General features: G+C 44.3%; 1 long non-coding RNA gene across 4 annotated transcripts; it reads left to right on the top strand.

Moving 5' to 3' along the window:
• Nucleotides 1-408: 408 nt before the first annotated feature.
• LOC308458513 lies at nt 409-24,767 on the top strand. Of its 4 annotated transcripts, none has more exons than XR_013977504.1 (4): nt 409-483; nt 20,851-21,140; nt 22,592-22,696; nt 23,827-24,767. It is a non-coding gene; the product is annotated as an uncharacterized lncRNA (long non-coding RNA). The 4 variants fall into 4 exon arrangements; XR_013977505.1 differs by lacking the exon at nt 409-483 and adding an exon at nt 13,912-13,971; XR_013977507.1 differs by lacking the exon at nt 409-483 and adding an exon at nt 19,664-19,790 and having other exon boundaries at nt 23,827-24,765.
• The last annotated feature ends 358 nt before the right edge of the window (nt 24,768-25,125 follow it).

The raw sequence follows: 25,125 nt of genomic DNA, 5'->3' as shown, positions 1-25,125 counted from the left end.
TGTTATAGACTTCTTCTGCAGTTCAGAACAGCAGAGCTGTAGAGGAGCGTGCAAAATGTAAGACTATCAGTTGCTCTTTTCTCCCCGCTGTTGAATTACAGCTTAGCCTGAAGGCAGACAATACTTTTTAAGAGGGCTCAAGTAATAAACCCAACCGCGTTAATACACTGTAAAAGAGGGGAGAGAAGAGAGAATGGAAACTGCTTTGATAGAAGGATTGTGGTGGGTACACTCTGTGTACACATCACGAATGTACCCTCAGTATATTTTAGTCCCTGTGAATTTTGCAGATTTTTGAAATGCTACAAAAACTAGCAAAACATGCTTCCTAGAGGTGACCGTACAGCATATATTATTCTTTATTTAGCATTTTTATTTAGCCTTGGAGGGGACAATGTTACAAGAAGAAGAAGAAGAAGAAGAAGAAGAAGAAGAAGAAGAAGAAGAAGAAGAAGAAGAAATAATCACAGAGATCTGTAACAGGTGATGCTGCTCTGAGGGGTTATTTTTTAATTAATAAAAGCCTGTGTGATGTGCACCACCAAAATGGAAGGGAAATGGCAGGGAAGCCATGGAATTGACAAGGCTTCTCTGCCATCTTATTGGTTTTATCAGAGAGCAGAAAGTGGGGAAAGTCAATGGTATTGATGGTGGAGCAGGTGGAGAGGCGACACAAACTCACTTTGCCAGCTCATCCCTGAAAGGCTTGTGCTGCACTTACAATGGAAGCTCCAAAAATCACATTTAAAAACACGTGCAGCAGCAATTCAACACTGGAAAATAACATGGAAAACCCAGGAGGAGGATTGCTGTTTGGAGTATAGGAATAAATGAGTGAGCAAATTGTGTAAATGCAGGAAAGAAAGGGCGGTGTGGAAATACCAGTACTGTTAAGCTTCAATCATATTTTTTTAATAAAAAGAATTAATAATTTGTTTTGGAATTCTTTCTGTTTCTTAACATGTGTCAGCCATAGATCCATCCAGTGACTCATAGGAAGTATGCCATGGGAGGCAAGTCTGTACATAGAATAAGCTGCAATATATCTCAACGTGTGACTGATTTAAACCCACAGGCAATGTCTTGACTTGTGGAGTGGACGGTATTTATGGATCTAATGCATTATATTAAGCAAATAGAAACTCCATAATAAATGAGTAGTCATATTGATAAGTTAAAACATTCCCCTAAATAATAATGGATACAAACCAAATATATTTATAACTTCCTTAAATTTTATTTTGAAAACTTTGGGTTACTTACAACAACCTGGACGTTCAAATAATTTTTTTGACAGAAAGGTTCGGGGGTTGGGGGAAGTGGGGAAGTAAATCACCTTCTTTTTGTAGCATGTATTAGAAAATGACCTGGCAAGCCAATTCTGGCTCTCTTAAGTAATTTATTTATTTGCAAATATAGACATTCTATCCTCACCTTTATTACTGAATGAGGATGTTTTTATTTGCCTAATGCATTAGACACATAAATTTCTCCCACTCAGCAAATCAAGTTATTGCTTACCTACAAGATACATTAGGAATGGGTTTAAATCACTCATTTTTTTCCAAGATATACAACAAGCTGGTTCCTATCCAGCTTTGTAATATATTCACAGTTGAAAACAGCAAGCAGATGTTCTTCAAAGCTCATTGTTTGTTGAAGCGATGCCCAATGCATTGTTTGTTTGTGGGACCATTTGTCTTTTCTCTGCCAACAATGTTCTCACATCAAGAGTACATGTTCTAATATGTATTGTCCACAATTACTATCATTGAAATGAATGGCTGCCAAGTCATTCCAGTGCCCTGGGAACATAGATTCTGCTGAAACTCATTAATTCGCCACTTTGTTTAAAGCAGAGATGTGTACTGCAGCAATGGGGAAGGGAGCCTTCAAAAATTTAAGGTATATTCCCCCTCCCCTCTCTCTCTAAGCTACTGGGCCATGGCTTAATGGGCTGTTTCTGCAGCAGTATTGTCTTTTTGATATTTGCTCTTCCTCTCTCTGGCAATTGGAAGGCCATTTGGAAGATGTTAAGAGGGAGGAGCATTTAGCCCATAATACATAACACTTCCCCCACCCCCAAGAAAAACCTCCAGTAAAAATACAAATGCATCCTAATTTCAGGAAACGGGAGGTGCATGCAAGGGAAGTGATCTGATTCATCACTAGTGAGTTTACTATACCCTGGCTAAACTGGCTTAAAGCACCTGTCTAACAGAAAGGAAATCCTGACTTTTATTTCTGTGGTGCTTTGAGAGCTAGCCTTCTGTTTACATAGCTCAGTGGCAGAGACCACATATTTTGTATGCAGGATCATAGAATTATAGATGCAGTGCAGGAGTCCTTTGCCCAACATGGGGCTCAAGCCCACAACCCAGAGATAAATAGTCTCAAATCATGTCAAAAAACTGGGGTCATGCTATACATGGATAGTGGCGTGGGGGGGGGGGAGCTGCACACCGCCAGCCAGCTGGTTGGCGGCCCACGCTCTAGGGAGCTTCCCGCCTGCAGTGGCGTGGAGGGAGCGGCTGCCCGCTTTGCCAACCCCCAGCAACGGCCCTGCTGGGGGAGATGGCGCGAGTGCAATTCCCCCTGAAAAAACCTCAACAACTTTGGGCCATCTCTCCCCTCATTTTCTTTAAATTTAGTCCCCAAAAATGGGGGTCGTCTTATACATGGGGGTGCCTTATGCCTTATGCAGTGGTACCTCAGGTAGATCCATTGCTCAAGTATTCTTTCCCTGGACTCACTGCAAATTTGTAATGAATTCTTTTTTCCCCACCTCTTTCCATCCCTAAGTTCCTAACTGGTTTGAAAAACTGGAATCTTGATGAGCCACATAGGAAGTTGCCTTGAGGAAGCTCAGCTTTGTCTAACTGGCTGTGACTCTCCAGGTGCAGCGGTTCTCAACCTGTGGGTCCCCAGACGTTGTTGGACTAAAACTCCCATCATCCCTGAGCTCTGGCCTTGCTAGCTAGGGGTGATGGGAGTTGTAGTTCAACAGCATCTGGGGGCCCACAGGTTGAGAAATGCTGCCCAGGGTTTCAGACAGAAGCCTTTCTTAGCCATATCTGGTGATGCTGAGGCTCGAACCTGGAATCTTCTGCATGCAGAACATGCTCTCTGGCACTAAGAGGTGACCCTTCTTTAGCACCTTTTGCTTACACCCTTTATTATTATTATTAATAATAATAATAATTAAATAAATTTATATACCATGGTTCACAACACAAAATCATAATATAAAAAGAATACATAATAGAGAAAAACAAACAAAGACAACCCCTGTCTGCCTGATTTATAGTCATGGATAGATGTGTACAGGGCCCAATTTAGGTTTGATGAGACCCTAAGCTACTGAAGGTAATGGGGCCCTTTATATGTCCAGCTTTCCTTTGTCAACAACAAATTGTTGCTGTTCTTTTGTGTTGAATATATGCTATATGGTAATTTTTGGACCTAATAGGTATATAAAGCCATTTGCCAGTGTTGCTGTATGCAGGTTTTATTTTATTTGTTTTTTATCTTATATTTTGGAAATGTACCTCCAGGTTTGGTTTTTTTCCTTTAAATTTTTTTGGGGGCCCCCAAGAGAGTGGGGCCCTAAGCTGTAGCTTGTTTAGCTTATACGTAAATCTGACACTGGATGTGTATTCTATCAAGTTATTTTAAAAAAACAACCCTCAGAGTAAAACTGGGTGGAAGATATTTTTTTTTAATGCTCAAAATTTGAAGCAAATGGACAGGTGAGAGAGTAAACGGACAGGTATCAGTTGGTGAGATAATCAGTGAACATCTGTCTATGTGTCTTTTCTGCCATCTTGCTTTTCCAGTCACTTCGTTCCATATCCGCTCATGCCCAGTTGTTGTGGTTTTTCCTCACAACAGGCATGCCAGCATTCCATGGCCACTGGGCATGATCAGTCCACATTGGGACGCTTGTGGAAGGTTACCCTGTCCTCTGTCTCCCCCCCCCCCCCCACTACAAAAGGTTTTTTGCACTTTTGCAAACCTCAGTCTGGTGATACTGTGTGTGGCTGTTGCTATTTTGTCTACACAAGCAATGGCACCCCAAGAATTGAATCAGAACTAAAATACTATAGAGATTATATTTTATTTTATTGCTTCCCTGACATTTAAGAAATCTGACATTTAGTAGCTATACATGATTGGGGATTTGTTTTCCTAGCTTATTTGGAAGACAGTTAAACTTTCCTCTTTTTTCACTCAAGTTGCTTTCATTAATATTAAGCAATGGTTTAGGCGAAACTAAACCACAGAGCGTTTTTACTTTGCAATTTTCTAATATTTTCAAATGCTGTCTAATATCTGTAATGAATCAGATCAGTTCTGAAGCATCCTGTCAAAAAATATAGCTCTCCTCGAATGGTTTTATTAAATATTAGCCCTTATCATTCGCTGCCTACTGTACACCAAAGCTTTCGTGCTGATGAAATTTCTGGGGGATTATCTATAAAAGCACCAGCTTCGGGAATGTGATCTGAATTTTAATGATGGTGCAGAACTAAATGTTACTTGGGCTGCTGTGTGCAGAGAAAAAGAAAGGCATCGTTGAGTGATGCAGTCTGTGGAGACTGTTGCAGTCCCCAAATTGCCTCCATCCTCAGTCTGTAAGCATCAATAGCCAACGGATATGCATTCGTTTTTCTATTCACCTTGCAGAGGAAAGCCCAGTGGTTCCATTGCTTCCTCCATTTGGATCAACAAATGCTCTTAATATGCCACAATCCCACATCACCTGGAACTGTCGGAAATGTACTTTGCTTTCCCGGCAGGCTCTCTAATTGCTTTCCATACATATGTGGCACACAATCAGAGTTTTACCATAAGCGCTTAACAGTGTGATCTCAGGCACACTTCTTCTGAAGTAAGCCCCGAAGACTTCAATGAAACTTACTCCCAGGTAAAAGAACAAGTATGCAGCCCAAATAAAGCCACGTTTAATTTGCTAAGAGGTTTCCCTAACAGGCTTATAATTCCCAGAAATCCCATTGGATCCCTTTGTAGAACTGGTGTTGCACTGGCTTGTTAGCTTTTAAGTATTGAAGCTGGTCTTAGGGACAAGTTTTTATTATCTAGAACTTCGTCTCTGAACAACACTAATTGCCTCTGTTCCTCAGGCTCCCCTTCTGCAAAATTCAGGCATGGGGATCTGCCCTATAGCTTCCCCTGTGAAGACAGATGCAAATAATTCGGCATCTTTACAATCTCCTTATTCTCGTTTAGTACACCTTTGACTTCCTTGTCATCCAGGGGTCCAACCACCGCCCTAGGTTTACGCCTACTAACATATTTAAATAATGTTTTGTTGGTGATCTTAACGTTTTTAGCGATGTTCTTTTCAAATTGTTTTATTTAGCTTCCATTATCGTCTACCTGCACTTCCTTTGTCAACGTTTGTGTTCCTTTTTGTTCTCATCATTTGAAGGAAGCCTTCTTGCCTCTAATAGCTTCTTTAGCATCCTCTTAACTCGGGTGATACCCAGTGATGGATTTACGTATAAGCTAAGCAAGCTATAGCTTAGGGCCCCACTCTCCTGGGGGCCCCCCAAAAAATTAAAGGGGAAAAAACTGGATGTACATTTCCAAAATATAAGATAAAAAACAAATAAAATAAAACCTACATACAGCAGCAGTGTTTGGTGGTGTGTAGGCTCCTATGATATAAGTAATGGGCCCCACCTGCTAGCCTGCTCCCTAAAATATTACTGATTTTAGATACCTATTAGGTCCATAAATTACCATATAGCATATATTCAGCACAAAAAACAGCGGCAATTTGTTGTTGACAAAGGACAGCTGGACATATAAAGGGCCCCATTACCTTCAATAGCTTAGGGCCTCATCAAACCTAAATCCAGCCCTGGTGGTACTTTTTCTGCTTTGCAGTCTACACTTTAGTTGAGTCACTTTTTGGAAAAACACACAAAACAACAACAACTCTCAAGCATTTTGGAGTAGTTTGGCCCTCTTGACTTTGCCTTTCAACTTCCTTTTCGATTAAAAAGGATCAGACATTACACTTAATTTTAAAATTCGGTTTCTGTTCTTAACTATATTACCATTGTGACGTTTTCCAAGAAAGCTAACAACTGCATCCTTCGACTCTGCCGGTCATCCACTAGTAGGGCTTCTTGCCCTAGAGATTCCTCATGCTTGACACAGAGATTTAGCAACCCATTCTAAAACAAATTCCTAGAATCACTGAAGCTCTACTGACCAATCCCTGGTGGCCCTGGTTGGAAATTGGAAGCTTTAAGTGCTTGCAAGCTCATGGGCATTTGTATATTTAGATCTGTCGCCAAGTCCATCTCGTTGCTCTTTTAGTATGGAGTGACCTCTAGTGAGTTAAGAGAGCTTCATCAGGCATCGCTAGAAGGAAGGGGGCGTGTGGTGGTTTGCATCACCAGTACCTAATTGAAGGTACACAGCCTCAGCTAATGAACAGAGAGTCTAGTCTACACCTTTACTGTTCTAAATATCGGATGCAAAATGTTGTTCCATCTGGGCCTGTTGTCATCTGGACCAACTGATTAACTCATCTTGGTTTTGGTTAGAAACATAATTCTGGCAAATTTCAGGTTAATGTTCAAATTAATGTAAGTCCTGTTTTTGAAAAAGAAAAGGCAAGTTGTTTGTGAGGTTATGTGACTACAAGAGTGGCTCGCTAATTAAGGGGTGGACATCATCCATTTTTTTAGGGCTACAATAATCTATCAGGGGCTGCATGCTGGTGGCAGGCTGAGGCAAAGCAGATGATGGATGGAGTCAGAGAAAGAAATGTTCTGAATTAACTAATCTGGAATAATCTCCCCCCCCCCCAAGCTCAATTTTCTGCCTTACCTATTCTTCATGGGCGTAGCCAGAATTTATGTTGGGGGGCTAGAACTGAGCTACCTGCGAAGCGATTGGTCAGTTCGCCTATCGTTCAGTCGGCTTGCCAGTTGCATCACTAGAATGCGCCACAACATCATCCAAGTGACCTCAGCGAGCATTTAAATTTCAAATATTTGGATTATTTCTACTTTTAGTTAAGTATTTTTACTTATTTGCTTGATTTGGGGGGGGGGGGGAGCTTCCCCCCTGGCTACACCTATGTTATTCTTTCACACCAAGACTCACAATTCTCCACAAAGGTTGTCATCCTTCATTGTATCATAATATTTGAAAAACTGCTTTTGCATAGGGCAAGCTCCATTGAAGCTTAACATCAAGCTTCAGAAAAGCAGGTATTCTGCCTACAGTTCATGACACAGAAGCATGCCAAGGTGGAAATGTAATTGGTTTTAAGCTTTCAAGCCTGAAGTCCATTCCACATTGTGAATAACATACCTATGGAGAGCTCTCTTTTGCATTCATTGCAGACCCAATGTTTTCCAGCAATGGTATCTTGGAATAAACTTACTGAAATAGCTTCCCTCCTAGTGGCAGACATATGCAGAAACAGGAAGGAGCGCAATTTCAGAAACTATGAGATGCTTGGCAGCCCCCCTTGTTCAAGTACACCTCCCAGTGTTCAAGTGAGCCTTTAAAAATCCAGCTTGGACACAAAATTAAAAACAGCTCTCTGAGTAATACTCAAAGCAAATCTATGAATGAAGATTTTGTAAGTGGTTTGAACACTTGCAAAAACAACTATGTATTCTATTGTTGTGGTATAACTAGGAATTATAAGACATATTCTGCAAGCACAGCTAGAGCATAGAACAGATTTATATGAGATTACACACTGTGTTTGTACTAAAATGTTGTAAAGCTGCACAAGAGCATTTAGCTGTTATTGCGCATTTCATTGGCTACCAGGTTATATATTTAATTTTGGCACCATTTGTTTGTTTTTAATTACCGCATATAAATGTGAAAGAAATATACTACGTTCATCTAAACCTCGACTTCATTTGACCGTTTCTAATGTCTGTTGGTCTTCACACCCTCAACGAATGGTACAGCAGGCTTCTAGCATTAGAAGCACAACAAATGAAATTGTGTTTTAAAGAACAAAGGAGAAAAGGAGAAACCAGTGTGATAATCAGAATGCTTGGCACACTTTGCTGAGAAAAGCCCCAGGAACACTGTAATCCAAGCATGGCAAAGACCAGCATTATCAGTCAACTTCTGATGATAGATAGATAGATGATGATAGATAGATAGATAGATAGATAGATAGATAGATAGATAGATAGATGATAGATAGATGATAGATAGATAGATGATAGATAGATAGATTGCAGTATGCCTCACTCAGCCCTGTGCTTCATTTCATTTGTAAAGGAAAACAGATACATTCAAATTGCTTTCCTTCAAAACCATTGGGGGAGGGGAACAATCTTCTTCTTAAAGTTTGATGGGAGCGTAACAGTTTCTGATTTTGCGTTCACTCCTTTCAGTAGAACTTAGGCAGGAAAATGTCCCGTGAATCATGCCCATTGCATCTGTAGATGAATGTGACATCTCTGGATTGACCCATCCAGGTGTTATTACTTGCAAAGGGTCCACACAAAACTGAAAAGTGCCCTAGGCAGGCCTTAATATTTCATAAATCAAGACATAGCACAACAATACAAGACTCCTGATTGGCTAATGTGTGGAATCTGGAGAGTGACTAATACAACATCACTCACTTGTCAGAATTTATGGGACTCATCATCACTTAATTAACAGTATAAATATTTTTTAAAAACATTTTCAAATAAAACTTTACAATTGTAATAAGACCCTGCAGTCCGCTAAATGAGTTATGGGACATTAATTTACATCCAGTTGTGTTGAACTGAAGAGTGCATGAGCGTGCCATAATTCACGCTTGTCATGTCTTATTGCTTTTTTTAAATAAAAAACCCCCAACAAATTATCAAAATTTAAGCGGGGGGAGGGGAGTCATCTTTCTTAGAAAACAGCACCGAAACAGATTACAGATAGAATTCTCATGCCTTGTTGCTGCTTTTGTTTGTGCTTCTTAAATATTTCGAAAGCTCCAGTTTCTCTAAACTTTGCTTTTATGGATCATCACTGTCAAATCACACAAAAATCTGGCATAAGCTCGTTGTAGAAGGAGTTTGTCCACAGTGGCTTTGATCTGTGGTGAGAAAACCATGTTATCATTCACAGGATTCAACCTTCAGTGGGTGAGTGGTGCTGTCACCATTTTGTTTTGTTTTTTGGCTACACCAGCTTCAGGCTGGCATAATTGAAGAGACCAAGAATTTGGCCTTTGGGGGTATAACAGGACTTTGGACTGAGTGGATTCAAAGCCACGAACACCATGCCCCAATCCCTGAAGCACTCCAATGCTACTGCCACTGGGAACTGGGGTCCCCATTATGGTGGAGCCCTCCGCCACATGTTGTGCTCTTCTCTGCTGACAGAAGCCAGCAGAGTATAGCTCTTCCCTTGTGACATTCCCCCTTCCCCCAGAATGCACTGGGCCAAGCATCATTTTAGGACACTCTGGAGAAAATGCCTTGGCAGTCACTTTTTTGCAGCAGCAACAGATGCTCTTTCCCCCAGGATGTTCTGGCACTTGGTTGTATATGAGGTATTTGTTAGATTTCTGTTTTGCCACTGTGCAGTGCTTGGAGTCACAAGACTCTGTTTACATTCCAGACATTCCAGACTGTTGGAAGTCTCACGGGAGACGAAAGACAGATGTTGATATTACTGGTTTCCTGTTTCTTTGTACCAGTTGCCTCTCTGCTTTCACAGAGAGAGGATGTATATTCTTTTCTGTCTGCGTAGTTAGAAATAAAACTCTTAGCAATGTAGTTCATATTTCTCGCCTTTCTGCTGCTTGGATACTCTGCGTAATGAGGGAACGTGCCTGGAGCCTCATCAAAGGCTTAGGTCGTTAATCTCCGTCGGAGGACTCGACTGGAGGAGTAGCTCGGTCGAACGCAAATTCCGATAGTATTTGCATGTTGAGGTGTGATGGTGTGCCAGCTGCATGGAGCTCTGTTGCAAAGGAAGAACCAGCAAAAAGCACCTCTCTCCCATCAGGAGGAGCACCACATGAATAGAGTGCTGGTCACAGGATCTCAGGATACAAGCCGTTGTGTTTGAGGTCTGCTCAAATCCAACCGCAACACGTGGCTAATAATGTATTATCAATAGTTAGGTCATCATACAAAATTTACAAAGCATAAACATCCACATATAATGTGTGTATAGTTATGCAAAAGTCCATAAACAAGAAATAGTAAGCATAATAAATTGCTGCCAGGGGACACCGCGACGAAGGCAGGATGCCTTTCAATAGTCAATATCCAGCAATATTGCAGTGGTAGGTGCTTCAATGTGTAGAATGCAGCAATGAACTGCAAACAAAAAAGGAACAGAACAGAACAGAACAGTGTTTCCGGGATAAGAATTTATCTGCTGATGAAGAATCATCCTTGAAACAGTTGACTTATCCCAGAAACACTGTTCTGTTCTGTTTAATTTATCATGCTTACTTTTTCTTGTTTTTTGCATAACTTTTGTATAACTATACATACATTGTATGTGGATGTTTATGATTTGTAAATTTTGTATTATGACCTAACTACAGTGGACACTCGGGTTGCGAATGTGATCCGTGTGGGATGCACGTTCGCAACCCGCAGTGTTCGCAACCTGCAGCAGCGCATCTGTGCACGTGCGGGTTGCAATTCGGCGCTTCTGTGCATGCACAAAGCACAATTTAGCGCTTCTGCAAATGCACAACCGCCGAAACCCAGAAGTAACCTGTTCCGGTACTTCCGGGTTTTGGCGGTCCATAACCCAAAAAAACGCAACCTGAAGCGTCTGTAACCCGAGGTATGACTGTATTGATAATACATTATTAGCCACGTGTTGCGGTTGGATTTGAGCAGATTTTTCTATATTGCAACACAGGGGTTTTGTCTCTGTTACACATTGTGTTTGAGGTGACAGGGAAACCTCCTCTGTGGAGCAATTCATTGTCATCAAGGGAATCACATACATGTGCAAACCAGTACAAGACATAACAGCCTGTGTTCCCAGAATGTCTCATCCAGACTTAACGGGACAGTCCGTTCTAGAATGTTTTGTATTTTCGCTCTTCTGTAAAAAGGTCTGTCTAGCTTCCATTGCCAACCTTCTTTACTCCATTAAAAACCATACAGGCTTGGATCAGTCCCCGGTCTTTGTGGGTTCTGGGCATGCTTTGCTTTCCAGCACATTGCAGCCCAAATGATAAAAAATGTAATGACCCTGCCAGACTCTTAAGCATGAAGAATGGGAAGCGAGGCTTTTCATCGCTAGCTTTAACGTGTGTGTGTGTGTGTGCGCGCGCGCGCGCGCCTACCAGGCTACTGCAGCCTTGGCTAATCTTTCGTCTGTAGTCATTTAATTACCCTGCCTTTGGTTTCCATTTGCTTTTCTCTTTGGCTGATTTCCAGAAGCTCTGGTTTCGGGGTTCCTGTTTCTCTAAATTTCATTATCAAAACTGCTACAGCAGATTCCATGACCAACAAACATGGAAGCTCCTGGAGAAGTTAATAATTCTCGTGGAAGGAATAATTCAGAAGGAAGGAGAAAGGATGCAGAGGGTGGGGACTACACATGCCCTCTGTGTAGTTAAACATCTATTGTAATAATAACACACTGTATTTATCTCTAAGGAGAAGGTGCCCAGAAGCAAGACAGCGCGTTATCCATCAGTTTCAATGAGCAGGGTGCTTTGTAAGCTGTGTCTCACACAGCATCCTGGGAATATCCAAGCACAGCCAACATGTTTTGATGTTAGAGGTCCACTTCATGTACTACAAGAAGTGGAGCTTCACATACGTTCACTGCACATTCCAATGGGGAACCCTGTTCACATTTAAAGCAGGGAGCAGCCCTCCAGAAGCTGCTAGACTCTAGCTCCCATCATCACTGCATATTGGCCATATTAGTGTTAGGATATAGTTCCGTTCCACCTTAAAAGGGAACAGGCATGACTGTTGTGTGTCTCATGCCTGTTTGCTTCCAGCACAGACTGCTGGGAACTACCGTTTTGTAGATTGCTTTTGCTATTGCTGTTCGCTCTGAGACGAAGGGAAGCAGACATGTTTTTCCTTTGTTCCCGAACTATGCTGAATAAATGCTGTCAATATGCTTACACATGTCTCTGTCCGCCATTTCCGTTGTGAGAAGATTAATTCACTCTGCTGATAGAGCGTGCCGAGTCTCTAAAGGTATCTGAGGCTTGTGTCGCTGTTTGATGCTGTTCCAAGGGAGATCGGTGATCGCCCGGCCGCCCGCCGGTGGCTGGAGCCAGCTGGGGGCCTGCCTGACACCCCTGTCTCCCCAGCAGTATCCCAGCAATTAGCTGGGGCCAATGGGAGTAGGAGCCCAACATCTGAGGGCCGCAGGATTCACCAATTTTGTACTAAAGAGAGGCAGGTCTGCATCTATAGTTAACACACACCTGGGAGCTGAACGTGGCTAAAGCTAAAGTGTCTCACGTGTCTGCTCAGTGGTTGTGTGCAGGTAATGCCCCAATTTCAGGGACGCGGGTGGCGCTGTGGGTTAAACCACAGAGCCTAGGACTTGCTGATCAGAAGGTCGGTGGTTCGAATCCCCGCAACGGGGTGAGCTCCCGTTGCTCGGTCCCTGCTCCTGCCAACCTAGCAGTTCGAAAGCACACCAAAGTGCAAGTAGATAAATAGGTACCGCTCCGGCAGGAAGGTAAACGGCGTTTCCATGCGCTGCTCTGGTTCGCCAGAGGCGGCTTAGTCATGCTGGCCACATGACCCGGAAGCTGTACGCGGAAAGTCCCTAGGCCAATAAAGCGAGATGAATGCCGCAACCCCAGAGTCGGTCACGACTGGACCTAATGGTCAGGGGTCCCTTTACCTTTACCTTAATGCCCCAGTTTCAGTGCTGCACTTCACTGCAAGGACCAGTCGACAGCCCTTCTCTTTTGTGTTGTGTAAAAGCAGTGGTTAGATTTTGAACCTACAGGAAGGGTTCATGAACTTCATGAACTACTTGGATATTTTGGGTTGCTTTAAAGACGAGCGTTACTTTGTGGAATAATTACTTACTTAACTAAGGATGGAGGGGAAATTCAGTTCAATTCACATTTTAAGGTGAATCTACCTAATTGGCAGTTCCCTAATCAATGCACAAACTGAAACAAAGTTATCCTTCAAATTTCAGACAACCATCCTTCCCCAAGAGTCCTTTAAAATGAATACTTTAGTGAAAAATAACATACAAAAATACACTATATTAGGGGAAATTTGTTCCCAAAATGTGCATGCTAGGAGGAATGTGCATTAAAATGCTGGGTTTCATGAGGAATTAAATAAATCACAAACTGATACATGAATGTGGTGAACTGAACTATTCACATTTACATGATGTGGAATTTTTGCCAAAGTAACAGCTGAGTCCCATCTTTCGAAAGTACAGTCCCCAGACAATCTTTGTTGAGTTCACATTCTTGAACTTTTGTCTTTCCGTTGATGAAATGCTATTTCAAATAAACATTCTCCTCTGCACTGTACAATAATGCTGTCACTAAGATTTTTGACTCCTGGAAGTTCTTTTGCAAATGACATCATGGAGTACTTCAGCTGTTGACGAGATACCAAAATCAAGTCTAGTGAAGAATAAATAAATGAACCTGAAACTGCATTCCAAATGTATTTGGTGATGTCCTGAAATATTGAGGCTAAGCTTTGAGAAAATTGTGCACCACTGAGATCATGTCAGCTGTTGGTTGCATGATATGTCTCTCTCAGATGGTCACTTGATTACCCACATGCAATGAAGTTGTTTACTGTGTTGGTAGTCATTATAATGTTCAGAGCAACTGGTGCTCATTGTGTAATAATCCATCCAGCTAAAGAGAAAGTTGAAATATTCTCTCAATTTTTAGATGTTTTGATAGTAAAATCTTTGAACCATCCCCTTGAAGCCATGGACATGTAGAAAATGGGTTGAACATGCACATTGTGGGTGTGTCCTTCAGGCCTCCATTGGCTATTTCATCACCCTGTAGTCCTCCATATGTTCAGACTGGTTGGAACCCGTCCCAGCCGTTTGGAACCGGTTTAGACCGGTTGGAGCTGGTTCACGCCGGTTGGAACTGGTTCAGACTGGTTGGAAGCGGTCCCAGCCATTTGGAACCGGTTTAGACCGGTTGGAGCCGGTTCAGACCAGTTGGAACTGGTCTGAGCCGGTTGGAACTGGTTCAGACTGGTTGGAACTGGTTCAGGCTGACTGGAACCGGTTCAGACCGGTTAGAAGCGGTCCCAGCCGCTTGGAACTGGTTTAGACCGGTTGGAGCTGGTTCAGACCAGTTGGAACCAGTCCAAGCCGGTTGGAACCGGTTTAGACTGGTTGAAGCCGGTTCTGACCGGGTGGAACTGGTCTGAGCCGGTTGGAACCGGTTCAGACCTGTTGACTGGTCCGAGCCGGTTGGAACCGGTTCAGACTGGTTGGAACCGGTCCAGGCCGGTTGGAACCGGTTTAGACTGGTTGGAGCCGGTTCAGACCAGTTGGAACTCGTCCGAGCCGGTTGGAACTGGTTCAGGCCTGTTGGAACCGGTTCAGACCAGTTGGAACCGGTCCCAGCCGGTTGGAACCGGTTTAGACTGGTTGGAGCCGGTTCAGACTGGTTTGAACTGGTTCAGACTGGTTGGAACCGGTTCAGATTGGTTGGAACCGGTCCAAGCCGGTTGGAACCAGTTTAAACTGGTTGGAGCCAGTTCAGACCAGTTGGAACTGGTCCGAGCCGGTTGGAACCGGTTCAGACGTGCTGACATGTCCGAGCCGGTTGGAACCGGTTCAGACTGGTTGGAACCGGTTTAGACCAGTTGGAACCGGTTCAGACTGGTTGGAACCGGTTCAGGCGTGTTGACATGTCCGAGCCGGTTGGAACCGGTTCAGACTGGTTGGAACTGGTTCAGCCTGGTTGGAACCGGTTTAGACTGGTTGGAACCGGTTCAGACTGGTTGGAACTGGTTCAGGCCAGTCGGAACCGGTTTAGACAGGTTAGAGCCAGTTCATACCGGCTGGAACTGGTCCGAGCAGGTTGGAACCGGTTCAGACCAGTTGGAACTGGTCCGAGCCAGTTGGAACCAGTTCAGACCGGTTGGAACTGGTTCAAGCCGGTTGGAACCGGTTCAGACCGGTTGGATCTGGTTCAGGCCGGTTGGAACCGGTTCAGACTGGTTGGAACTGGTCTGAGCTAGTTGGAACCAATTCAGACCGGTTGGAACTGGTTCAAGCCAGTTGGAACCGGATTAAACCGGTTGGAGCCGGTTCAGACCAGTTGGAACTGGTCTGAGCCGGTTGGAACCGGTTCAGACTTGTTGACATGTCCGAGCTGGTTGAAACCGGTTCAGACTGGTTGGAACTGCTTCAGACCGGTTGGAACCGGTTTAGATCGGTTGGAACCGGTTCAGACTGGTTGGAACTGGTTCAGGCCGGTTGGAACCGGTTTAGACTGGTTGGAGCCAGTTCATACCAGCTAGAACTGATCCAAGCAGGTTGGAACCGGTTCAGACCGGTTGGAACTGCTCCAAGCCAGTTGGAACTGGTTCAAGCCGGTTGGAGGCGTTTCAGACTGGCTGGAACTGGTCCAAGCCGGTTGGAACCGGTTCAGACTGGTTGGAACCGGTCCCAGCCGGTTGGAACCGGTTTAGACTGGTTGAAACCGGTTAAGACTTGAAAACGTTTTAGACTTGTTGGAGCCGTTTCAGACTGGCTGGAACTGGTCCGAGCCAGTTGGAACTGATTCAGACTGGCTGGAACCGGTTCAGGCCGGTTGGAACCGGTTTACACTGGTTGAAAACAGTTAAGACTTCTTGGTTGAAACCGGTTAAGACTTGAAACCGGTTTAGACTTGTTGGAGCCGTTTCAGACTGGCTGGAACTGGTCCGAGCCAGTTGGAACTGGTTCAGACTGGTTGGAACCAGTTCAGACTGGTTGGAACCAGTTCAGACTGGTTGGAACCGGTCCAAGCCAGTTGGAACCAGTTTAAACCGGTTGGAGCCGGTTCAGACCAGTTGGAACTGGTCCGAGCCGGTTGGAACCGGTTCAGGCCGGTTGGAACCGGTCCCAGCCGGTTGGAACCGGTTTAGACTGGTTGGAGCCGGTTCAGACTGGTTTGAACTGGTTCAGACTGGTTGGAACCGGTTCAGATTGGTTGGAACCGGTCCAAGCCGGTTGGAACCAGTTTAAACTGGTTGGAGCCAGTTCAGACCAGTTGGAACTGGTCCGAGCCGGTTGGAACCGGTTCAGACGTGCTGACATGTCCGAGCCGGTTGGAACCGGTTCAGACTGGTTGGAACCGGTTTAGACCAGTTGGAACCGGTTCAGACTGGTTGGAACCGGTTCAGGCGTGTTGACATGTCCGAGCCGGTTGGAACCGGTTCAGACTGGTTGGAACTGGTTCAGCCTGGTTGGAACCGGTTTAGACTGGTTGGAACCGGTTCAGACTGGTTGGAACCGGTTCAGGCCGGTCGGAACCGGTTTAGACAGGTTAGAGCCAGTTCATACCGGCTGGAACTGGTCCGAGCAGGTTGGAACCGGTTCAGACCAGTTGGAACTGGTCCGAGCCAGTTGGAACCAGTTCAGACCGGTTGGAACTGGTTCAAGCCGGTTGGAACCGGTTCAGACCGGTTGGATCTGGTTCAGGCCGGTTGGAACCGGTTCAGACCGGTTGGAACTGGTCTGAGCTAGTTGGAACCAATTCAGACCGGTTGGAACTGGTTCAAGCCAGTTGGAACCGGATTAAACCGGTTGGAGCCGGTTCAGACCAGTTGGAACTGGTCTGAGCCGGTTGGAACCGGTTCAGACTTGTTGACATGTCCGAGCTGGTTGAAACCGGTTCAGACTGGTTGGAACTGCTTCAGACCGGTTGGAACCGGTTTAGATCGGTTGGAACCGGTTCAGACTGGTTGGAACTGGTTCAGGCCGGTTGGAACCGGTTTAGACTGGTTGGAGCCAGTTCATACCAGCTAGAACTGATCCGAGCAGGTTGGAACCGGTTCAGACCGGTTGGAACTGCTCCAAGCAAGTTGGAACTGGTTCAAGCCGGTTGGAGGCGTTTCAGACTGGCTGGAACTGGTCCAAGCCGGTTGGAACCGGTTCAGACTGGTTGGAACCGGTCCCAGCCGGTTGGAACCGGTTTAGACTGGTTGAAACCGGTTAAGACTTGAAAACGTTTTAGACTTGTTGGAGCCGTTTCAGACTGGCTGGAACTGGTCCGAGCCAGTTGGAACTGATTCAGACTGGCTGGAACCGGTTCAGGCCGGTTGGAACCGGTTTAGACTGGTTGAAACCAGTTAAGACTTCTTGGTTGAAACCGGTTAAGACTTGAAACCGGTTTAGACTTGTTGGAGCCGTTTCAGACTGGCTGGAACTGGTCCGAGCGAGTTGGAACTGTTTCAGACTGGTTGGAACCAGTTCAGACTGGTTGGAACCAGTTCAGACTGGTTGGAACCGGTCCAAGCCGGTTGGAACCAGTTTAAACCGGTTGGAGCCGGTTCAGACCAGTTGGAACTGGTCCGAGCCGGTTGGAACCGGTTCAGGCCGGTTGGAACCGGTCCCAGCCGGTTTGAACCGGTTTAGACTGGTTGGAGCCGGTTCAGACTGGTTTGAACTGGTTCAGACTGGTTGGAACTGGTTCAGATTGGTTGGAACCGGTCCAGGCCGGTTGGAACCGGTTTAGACTGGTTGGAGCCGGTTCAGACCAGCTGGAACTCGTCCGAGCCGGTTGGAACTGGTTCAGGCTTGTTGGAACCGGTTCAGACCGGTTGGAACCGGTCCCAGCCGGTTGGAACCGGTTTAGACTGGTTGGAGCCGGTTCAGACTGGTTTGAACTGGTTCAGACTGGTTGGAACCGGTTCAGATTGGTTGGAACCGGTCCAAGCCGGTTGGAACCAGTTTAAACTGGTTGGAGCCAGTTCAGACCAGTTGGAACTGGTCCGAGCCGGTTGGAACCGGTTCAGACGTGCTGACATGTCCGAGCCGGTTGGAACCGGTTCAGACTGGTTGGAACCGGTTTAGACCAGTTGGAACCGGTTCAGACTGGTTGGAACCGGTTCAGGCGTGTTGACATGTCCGAGCCGGTTGGAACCGGTTCAGCCTGGTTGGAACCGGTTTAGACTGGTTGGAACCGGTTCAGACTGGTTGGAACCGGTTCAGGCCGGTCGGAACCGGTTTAGACAGGTTAGAGCCAGTTCATACCGGCTGGAACTGGTCCGAGCAGGTTGGAACCGGTTCAGACCAGTTGGAACTGGTCCGAGCCAGTTGGAACCAGTTCAGACCGGCTGGAACTGGTTCAAGCCGGTTGGAACCGGTTCAGACCGGTTGGATCTGGTTCAGGCCGGTTGGAACCGGTTCAGACCGGTTGGAACTGGTCTGAGCTAGTTGGAACCAATTCAGACCGGTTGGAACTGGTTCAAGCCAGTTGGAACCGGATTAAACCGGTTGGAGCCGGTTCAGACCAGTTGGAACTGGTCTGAGCCGGTTGGAACCGGTTCAGACTTGTTGACATGTCCGAGCTGGTTGAAACCGGTTCAGACTGGTTGGAACTGGTTCAGACCGGTTGGAACCGGTTTAGATCGGTTGGAACCGGTTCAGACCAGTTGGAACTGGTTCAGGCCAGTTGGAACCGGTTCGGACCGGTTGGAACTGGTCTGAGCTAGTTGGAACCAATTCAGCCCGGTTGGAACTGGTTCAAGCCAGTTGGAACCAGATTAAACCGGTTGGAGCCGGTTCAGACCAGTTGGAACTGGTCTGAGCCAGTTGGAACCGGTTCAGACTTGTTGACATGTCCGAGCTGGTTGAAACCGGTTCAGACTGGTTGGAACTGGTTCAGACCGGTTGGAACCGGTTTAGATCGGTTGGAACCGGTTCAGACTGGTTGGAACTGGTTCAGGCCGGTTGGAACCGGTTTAGACTGGTTGGAGCCAGTTCATACCAGCTAGAACTGATCCGAGCAGGTTGGAACCGGTTCAGACCGGTTGGAACTGCTCCAAGCCAGTTGGAACTGGTTCAAGCCGGTTGGAGGCGTTTCAGACTGGCTGGAACTGGTCCGAGCCAGTTGGAACTGGTTCAGACTGGTTGGAACCGGTCCCAGCCGGTTGGAACAGGTTTAGATTGGTTGAAACCGGTTAAGACTTGAAAACGTTTTAGACTTGCTGGAGCCGTTTCAGACTGGCTGGAACCAGTTTAAACCGGTTGGAGCTGGTTCAGACCAGTTGGAACCGGTTTAGACTGGTTGGAGCCAGTTCATACCGGCTGGAACTGGTCCGAGCAGGTTGGAACCGGTTCAGACCAGTTGGAACTGGTTCAGGCCAGTTGGAACCGGTTCAGACCGGTTGGAACTGATCCGAGCCAGTTGGAACCAGTTCAGACCGGTTGGAACTGGTCCAAGCCGGTTGGAGCCGGTTCAGGCCACCGGTTGGAACTGGTTCAGACCGGTTGGAACTGGTCCAAGCCGGTTGGAGCCGGTTCAGGCCACCGGTTGGAACCGCTTCAGACCAGTTGGAAACGGTCCAAGGCGGTCTTAACAAATGTTAGCTGGAACATTTTCTTTATTTCATTGTACATCATTTCCCAAAACTTTTTTATTTCATTACACTCCCACCACATATGGTAAAATTTCTCAAAATAAAGAAGTAATAAAAACAACCAGAACAACAAAATGGCAGCCAATTCTCCTCAAACAGAATTTTGTCCACCCATGAGATATAACTTAAACAAAATAGCTGATTTTGAGGCAGATGAAATGACTGAGAAATGCTCTTTCTCAATTTCGTAAGGTCCAGCGTGTCCTTCTAAGCTGGTTTCTAGCACCCATTTAGCTCTGTCCTATTGGTGCTTCTCTTATTTTTTATTATTAATTTCTTCTTCTTTTCCATGTTCACATTCACACCATACATTTAACATACTCTTATACCACTTCCCTCAGAGTTTGATAAACGTGATGTGAGTTGTTCAGAGATGCCTCATAGGGCTACATTTCCAAGGACCAGGACTGTAGTATTGTCACCAGTATTTTTGCTGCTCATGGCAGCCATTTTGTGTGGGCACCCATGGCATATATTTTTTTTTCAAAATATGAGTACCAGCACCTCGTTCCCCCTTTCCCCCAAAATCACTTTGGAGGGGGGGTGAAATCCCTAAAAAGGATGTTACTTTTTTTCTGTATGCCACAACAGCTGCGAGAATATTGTTAGCGAAGAATTGGAAGAAACAAGATTTACCAACTACTGAAGAATGGCAGATGAAGATGATGGACTATATGGAACTTGCCGAACTGACCGGGAGACTCCGTGACCAGAGAGAAGAGACGGTGGAAGAAGACTGGAAGAAGTTTAAGGAATATTTGAAAAAATATGTTAATATTTAAACCTTCGAATAGCTTTGGAAGTGGATATAGGCTGTAGGGTTAGAAGCAGAAGATAGGGTATTTTAAAATAGTATTATTTGTAAGTGATAAAATGTGAAGTTATTTTAAGCGTGATTTTAAAAAAAAAGATGGTTAGAAATTATGATATATGTAAACTGCTAAAGATGAAGTAAAATGAAAATCCGATAGGTGGGACTTGGGGAAGCCCACTTAACAATGTTTAGAAAAATAAGGATATGACAAGTATTGTTTGTCTTTTCTGTTTGTGTTTTTTTATTTGTGTTATAAAATGAATAAAAAATGGGGGGGGGGGGACACACACACAAAATCACTTTGAGGGAATCCGTGACTGCTAAGGTCATATGAGAGTGATGCTCTTGTGACCTATATTTACTTTTCAAAAGAAGAGTGTAACCCTTAATCTTAGTAACGCCAGCACTTCCTTGAACAATGTTCTTTTCTGTTCACAGGCTAGAAATACAAATAGCTCTCCGAAGGGTTGCGCCATTGTGTGGTGTATAAACAAATAACAACCCGGTAACGGTAATGTGGCATTGGTGTATGTTTTACCTCAGACGAAAAAACTGGGCCCAAATAATTTGTAAGGAGATACGTCCATGGAAAAAGTGAGGTCTGCAACGGAAATATCGAGACCATGCCCAGATCTGTGTGCTTGATTTATTGCATTGCTGCTCCTATAGTAAATCTGCAACTCTCCCCATGAAACTTCATCCCTCCAGCCTGTAACCTTCAAGCCCAGGTGAGCATCTAATAATCCAACATTCTCCCCTTTTCCCCTTCTTTAAAACGAATTAAAACTTATCATTAAGCAATAGAGCGTGTGTGAGAGAGAGGAGGAGAAATCTAGATTTGAGCAAGGTTCAATTACGAATCAAATGAGCTCCTCGGAATTGGCAGACGAGCCAACAGCTTTCTTCCCACCCCAATTTATGACTCTCTAAATCCTTTGTTGCTATTATTATTTTTAACATTGCCCTCTGCAGACAACGTGGTGAAAACTATGGGGCTACCAGGTCTAGGGAGGAGCAAATGGCTTGACGGTCGTAAGCTTGATATGTCTGAAAAGAGACAGCTTAGGCTTCCATGGTGAAGAGAAAGGCATTGAGGGATGCACTCATTTCTAATGTTTATAAATAGGTATTGAGCCACTAATGCACAGTAAATACCTACATTCATTTTTTAAAGTTTCCTCAAGAACAGTAAGTAGATCAATTAGAGAGGACTACAAGTTCAGCATCTTTCCATGTACCATTAGTTGTTTAGTTAAGCAGCAGACAGTCCCTACACTATCTTTAATCTCTCTCTGGTGCGTCCCCCCCCCTTCTTCTTCCCCCTTTTCTTTTTCTCCTCTCTTCCCAATCCAGGAACTCCTCTCATTAAAACTAACTCTTCTGAAATATGCAACACTGGCTAGCTAGCCTCACTTACTAATGGCCTCAAATTGATTCTTAATTACTTGCGATTTTGGATGGCATCCAATTAAAATAGCTGAAGTTTCCGGTCTAATGTGTATTGCTATGCTCTCTCGTAAGCAATGGCTGCTATGCAAAAACCCTTCAGAATTAAAATCATACCTCGTCGTTGGGCCTTTTTTTTTTTTTTTTTTTGTAGGGGAAAAACCTTCCTGTGACAATTTATCATCAGGCTATAAAGGAAGGCAGCCCAACACTGCGAGGAGGGGGGGGGGGCAGAATTACATTTGTGCAGTGGCTCTGCTTAAGAAAAAGAAGGAACAGATGATACTAATTCAGAAGACGAGCAGGAAATCCTTTCAATAATTCACTGCATCTTTCCCATAGAACCGTGCGTGCTATATATTTTCTAGGCTCCTGCTTGGGCTCTAGGGTGCTAAAGATTTCGTTTTCATGTTGGGTTTTCTCCCATATACACACAGAGAGATAAATGAGGAGCTGCAACGAGAGGCATTATCTTTCTGATTATAAGAGAAATCAGAATAGAGGTGCTGGTTTGTGTGTTGAGTTTAATAATAAAAAGGCAGGGTGTCAGAACATGAAGATCGTGCAGGGGACTGTTAGGTGATAGCGGTGTGGGTCACATGACTAGCTTTTGTATTCAGCATCAATAATTCACTGCCTGCATGTGGGAATTGATCCCAGCCAGGATATCCCCAGAGGAGCTTACACACTGAAGCTGAAGTCACACTCTTTCCCTTTCTTTTTTTATCTGCAGATTAACATAGCCGGATCAAAAGCCTTTGTCTCTTGCAAACATCTTTTGCCCCAACATTTGCACCCAGGAAAAAAAGAAAGAAGGAAAGGCTCTGTGTTTATTTGGGTAATGAATTGCAGTAATTAATGCACACATTGATTCCGATCTCAAGTTTCCCCCTTAAAGGTCATTTCCATATTTAATTTATAGAAACCGCACACAATTCCTTTTCAACAGAGCACAGCCCAGAATTCAAGAAAAAAATATCCGGTGCCTGCTCTGTGGAAAGATGAGCAGGCGATGAGGGCAAGGGGTGAATTTCATCTCATATTAAAAAGAGGCTGAACTGCAATGATTAGAAAAAATCATATTTGCTGTTTAGAGGGAGGAGCTAACAATGGAGGCTGTAACTCAATCTGCTAAAGAAAATAATCTCACTAACTTTATGAAGATATATTGGATTTCTACAAATGCTGGGATTGGTTCCTGATATCAGGACGCCATTTAGGGAATTTTACTATGAATCTTGTGGTAATTTTAAGCTTTTTGTGTGTGTTATCAAAACAATAGCAAGCATATTACGTCCCACTGATTTCAGGTGGAGCATTAAATGCATGCTTAATGCTGATACAAGTTTACCTGGGTGTAAGCTTCATTTAATGTAGTGAGACTTACTTTTGAGTAAGAATGTATAGGCTTGTGATGTATATCTCTTCCCCTGAAATTAATGCGACTAAGACTGCAATCCTATGCACAAATACCATAATGTACTTTGAACAGGATAGGACTTACCTCTGAGTATATATGTCTAGGCTGGTGCTGTTACAGCGCTTAAATTTGTCTGGATTGTGCCATGCATGTTTTGACTATGGGGCAATCCATATTAAAACACACATAAACATCCTATATATTCCTTTTCTCTAAGAAGCATCATTGTTCTGGGAGTTCCACAAGGCATGTATACATGTCACATATTGCTTACAACTAAAAAACATATTTCCGTTCTAAAAAATATAGGCCCCTCACTTTACAATAAACTATCCAGTTATGACTCATTAGGGAAACGAAGAGGCAAAATTGAAATGAAATGAAATAAAGATTTCTGACCAGAAAAGAGGCATTTCTGAGATGCAAGACGCTTAAGATTCTATTTGTGGGCAGCTAAAGATGTGATTTAAAACACAGTGAGAAGCTCTGAAATATCCTCCCTTGTATTACCCCATAAGTAAAATTTCAATGTGTTTTTTTTCCTTAAGGAAAGGAAATTGTATGGACCAGAGATGCATCTGAGGAATGCAGTCAGATGTTTAACTGAAATGCACAGGTGCTGTTAATGCGAAAATTAAATCTCTTCCCCACACCCTCCATCCCGGCAGAGACACACACTCATACAAGGACACAAAAAGGAAGAATTATTTGGAAGCACACGCCAGCTAAAGGAATACCTGATTAACCTTTCACTGACTCCTGGGATCACGTGATACAAAGCTTGCCTTCCTCCTAGAGTGATGGCTTTAGAAGAAGATGTTAAATTTAACCTCTGGTGCAATGATAAATTGACAATAAAAAATTCAATGGCTTGGTAATTACCAATCACTTTGGACATCGGCAACATTTTTCAGTTCTGTCAGCACTTATTGGCACAAAAGCTTCGGCTGAAATTCTCCCAGTCTCCCTTCTTTTTCAACTTTGTTTTGCACGATGCAGATTAAATCTGCCACCCTATTACGGATTCATTTTCCTAATTTTTCATGTCTGCACCATGCCCCAGCTGCACAAGGCTGATAATTGTGGAGTCCAGCCCTGATGATTAACATCAGAAGAATTAATTATGCCTGCCATTAAAATTCCAGGTTGCACGTGGTGATCAAGAAAAATTAAGCTTCTCCCGGCCTCTAAATCATCTCACCTTTCACGGGAGTGATAGTGCCTCGACAGCTAAACTGCTGTCTGTGTTTGACTAGAGGTCTAAACTATACACCCATTGCAAAACAGGCTAGATGTCTTGCTGGTAATTCCTGACATTCAGCTTGACTTGCTTAAACAACAACAACAACAACAACAGAGGGCAGAGCATAACCCTGTAAACGAAGCCCCCACCATCATGGATGCATGTTGGGGAATTAAAAAGTATATGATGGAAGAAGCAGGAGCCTCACATGCCTAATGTCAGCAGCCAGAGTGCCACCATTTTCCAACACTTGCTAAAGTCAATCCACTACTCTTTAGCATAATCCTTTAAATGAAGCCCCCCCCCCCCCCAGCAGACAAAATTGTAGGAATAGTGTATGGTCATATTCACACCATATATTTAAAGCACTATGATACCACTTTAAACAGTCATGGCTTACACCAAAGAATTCTGGGAGCTGTAGTTTGTTAAGGGTGTTTAAACATTTGGAACAGTGGCTTGCAGAGGGCCTTAGTTCAGAAGGCAGAAGCTAGGAAATATTGGATGGGGAACAGCTAGGAGGAGAAACACTGGAAGAGAGAGGGTTTACAGGTTCACTGTCTCTGGACAGCATTCACCCCCACCTTCCCCAAAGACACCAAGA

The sequence above is a fragment of the Podarcis pityusensis genome (assembly GCF_964106645.2).
Source record: "Podarcis pityusensis genome assembly, chromosome: 1".
Taxonomy (NCBI): domain Eukaryota; kingdom Metazoa; phylum Chordata; class Lepidosauria; order Squamata; family Lacertidae; genus Podarcis; species Podarcis pityusensis.
This window is presented reverse-complemented; position numbering and strand designations above follow the sequence as displayed.